The 4,212-nt window shown below is 32.8% G+C and overlaps 1 protein-coding gene across 4 annotated transcripts in view; it reads right to left on the bottom strand.

Moving 5' to 3' along the window:
• Window positions 1–4,212, bottom strand: part of LOC106867321 (rap guanine nucleotide exchange factor 4) — a 481,528-nt gene that overhangs the window by 148,651 nt on the left and 328,665 nt on the right. The gene's annotated exons all lie outside the window — the stretch shown is intronic.

Below are 4,212 nucleotides of genomic sequence, written 5' to 3'. Positions count from 1 at the left end.
ATACAAACAAGAAATCATACTACCTAACAAATATGAAGAAGAAGAAGAAGAAACAACAAAAGCTATAAAACAAATGAAATCTAAACTAAAACTAGAACAGCAACGGACCATGATAAAACGATGGCAAGAAAAGTCCCTACATGGCAAATACTGGGCTAAACTAAATGCAAAAGAAATAGACAGAGAAAAATCCCAACAATGGTTGAGAAGCTCAGGACTCAATGCAGAGACTGAAGGATTTTTAATTGCAGCACAAGACCAAAGCCTCCCCAGAAATTACCAAAAACATAAAATAAAAAGAAACATAACAAGTAACTGCAGAATATGTGAAGATGGACAAGGAACAATAAATCATATTATCTCTTGCTGTCCAGTCCTGGCTAAGAAAGAATATATTCACAGACACGACAGAGCTGGGACCTATATACACTGGAAGCTATGCCAACACTATGAAATAACAACAGAAAAAAAATGGTATAGGCACACGCCAGAAAAGGTCACAGAAAACGAGAAAGCACCCATACTCTGGCACCAATACACACAGATAGAGAAATTAAGCCCAATAGGCCAGATATAGTTGTCGGAGATCATAAAGAAACAAAAAATGCTTTCTAACTGATGTATCAACACCAGCAGATGACAACGTTTCTCTAAAAGAAATGGAGAAACTTTCAAAATACAAAGACCTGGAAATAAAGGTAACTCGAATGTGGAATCTAAAAACAGAAACAATTCCTATCATAATAGGCACCTTAGGTATAATAAAAAGATATTCAGACAAATACATAATAAAAACACCAGGACTTACAAGTATATATAACATACAGAAAATTTCACTACTGGGCACTGCACACAACCTACGTAAAACACTTTCAATACAGTAACCATAAGAGCATCACAGCAAATCACAGCACATACCCAAAGTACACAGAGCTGCGCTCGGTAGTGAAGTGAAAGCACGCAATAAAAATAAAACTACTGAATAATAATAATAATAATAATAATGATGATTATTTCATTTATTTGCCACAAGGACGAAGGATGAGAGGGCAAATGTAGGAGTTTACAGATAATAATGAAATGATAGAAAAAAATTTTAAATAATAATAATGATAATAATCATGTACGTTGTTTTGTATTGGAATAAAAGATGGGCTACAGCAATTATTCTGCTCAACACCACAGATTTGCTTGTCAGTTGTCTGACCTTAACTAGCTGAGCATGTCCCTTGGTGGCTGATGATAAGTGCATCTCTGATCATGAGCAGAAGTAGTGGGGGAGCTTCATAGCCATGTGTTGAGAGGGATTCTTTGGAGTTTGAAAAATTCACCTCTAGAAACATCTGTGTTTCATTCAACATCCTTAAACAACCCTTGTTCAAGGACCATTTGAGTTGATGAGATGAGCAACTTGAACTGAAGAAAATTTCAACTGAGCTCCACCTATAAGGTAATGCACTGTTTATCTTGATATAAGATCACCATGTTGCACACATATGTATGTGCCTGGTGTATCTTTATCAGATGGGTAGTCAGGATGGGTATATTGGGCTTCGTATATCTTACCCTAGTGTCACTTTGATGGCATGCACTGCTCTCTCACTCAGTAATAATAATAATAATAATAATAATAATAATAATAATAATAATAATAATAATAATAATAATAATAATGATGATAATAATAATAATAATAATAATAATAATAATAATGATAATGATAATAATAATAATAATAATAATAATAATAATAATAATAATAATAATAATAAACTGGGAATGCATACAATGAGTTCTCTGCCCTAGGTGTACAGAAAACACTCGGCAAGAAATGGAAGAAAATTTGAAGAAAGAAGAAAAAAAAACAACATAATAATAATAATGATTATTATTATTATTATTATTATTATCATTATTATGAAAGTAGTGAATGTCAAATAATGAAAAAGTGCAGGACAAAATGACTTGTGGTATTTAGTCAAATCCTTTTGCACACCGAGTTTTAAAATCAAACTGAAATCAACTTTAGTATTTATCTTTCAGAGATTAATAAAACATCAATCATCAATCAATGAACTGAGGTCAGTATGATTCACAGGTCTCTACCATCAACATTTTTGGCTTTGTGCTTAACTTAAAAATCATTATTTTCATTTCTTAAAATTTGATAATCAAATAATTTTTCAAAAATTTGATTAACAAATAAATATTCTTTACTTGATTATCAAAAATGCAGGAGAAAAAAAACAAGGGATACAACGAAAAAGAATATTATGGAATTTCAATATTCAAAGTAATTAGAATAGAAAATACTTGGGATATTGTGTTTGTGAATAAATTTATGCTTTTATCAAAATTGCTATATCTGGATTTCACAACATGGTACAAATGACATTAATAACATTAAGAACAAGCAACCAAGATACTTGAATTAGAATTCTTAAGAAAATGGAATATGAGGATAAGAGTGTGGTAGTACAACATATAAAGATCACAGATGTGTGTGGTAGAAGTGATATATGTTGAAAGAGTGATGACAGTAAAGGGTCAAGGGAACCATTTAGTTATGTCTAGTAGAGAATTTGACAACCTCTCTAGTGTTAGTGCCACAATAAAATGCACCCAGTAGACTCTGTGAAGTGGTTGGTGTTAAGAAGGACAACAAACCAAGGAGACCATGACAATGAAATGCATAAATAAGAATGGTCCTCTAAGATGGGCTGTAAGACTAAAGAAGGATCAGCAGAGACAGTGATGACCTAATCACCCATCATCCATGGCTGCATGGAAATGAACATAAAATCATGATGGTCATGATGGAGAGAGAGAGAGAGAGAGAGAGAGAGAGAGAGAGAGAGAGAGAGAGAGAGAGAGAGAGAGAGAGAGAGAGATAGAGAGAGATAGAGAGAGAGTGTGTGTGTGTGTGTGTGTGTGTGTGTGTGTGTGTGAAAGTATATTTCCTTGTGTCTTGATATGATACTATTTGAATCACAGTGGCATCTTTACATATGTAAAAACTACATCCTTGTTGTCCAGCCATTTTTATGAGTGGAAAATAGCAGAATAAAATAATTTACTTGAAATACAGGGAAAAGTTAGCAACAGAAAGGGCACCAAGCTGTTGAATACTGCCTCAGTAAGTCCCATCCAACAATGAAACATGGAAAAAAAAGTGGAAGTGAGATAATGATGACAATATCAATGATGTTGTATGTTTGCAGAACTAATGTTTACCACAACACGATGAGACTGGATTCCCTTAAAACAGCCAATCTTTCATCAAACATTTACAAATGAGAACAAACAGGAAAGTCATTTAAAAATAGAAGGCAATTACAAACCTACCATCACAAGTTATTTTATTGTCCTTGAGCAAGGCACTCGTCACTACTTATTGCAGCAACGAGAAAGGATATGTGTTTCCATCTTGTAATTGCTATAGAAACTTCATAACAAGAACTTCCAGGAATATTTCAAAGGATAAATAAAGATTCCTTAATACAGAATTCACTATGTATGTATGTATGTATGTATGTATGTATGTATGTATGTATGTCTGTGTGTATGTATGTATATATGTATGTATGTGTGTGTATGTATGTACGTACGTATGTATGCATGCATGTAACTTATGTATGTGTGTATGTATGTACGTGTGTCTGCATGCATGCATATGTGTATGTGTGTATGTGTGCATGTTTGTTGATATATATATATATATATATATATATATATATATATATATATATATAGAGAGAGAGAGAGAGAGAGAGAGAGAGAGAGAGTGTATAAAATGTGTGTGTGTATAGACACACTCACACACATGTGCACACTCACACACACATGCACACACTCACACACACATGCACACACTCACACATATATAATCAACATCATTTTCAAGAAAAATGGTAGAATTCCTGCCAGCATCAGTTGACAGGGAAAATTCAGTGATCCAATCTAATTATTTACAGACTCCAATGTTTAGTTTGGTTAACAGCAACAGCAACTGCAATGATGACAACAGAAACAATAACAACAAAAACTCCAAAACAACAACAAGAACAGATGAAAGAGTAATTGATTTAAAGTAAATATCTTTTAATCTTGCAAACTACACACACACACATATATACATATATATATACATACTATACATACATACATACACACACACACATTATAGATATACATTCATACACACATACATAC

Source organism: Octopus bimaculoides, chromosome 4 (genome assembly GCF_001194135.2).
Source record: "Octopus bimaculoides isolate UCB-OBI-ISO-001 chromosome 4, ASM119413v2, whole genome shotgun sequence".
Lineage (NCBI taxonomy): Eukaryota > Metazoa > Mollusca > Cephalopoda > Octopoda > Octopodidae > Octopus > Octopus bimaculoides.
The sequence above is the reverse complement of the archived record's forward strand: the minus strand, read 5'-3'. Positions and strand labels throughout refer to the sequence as shown.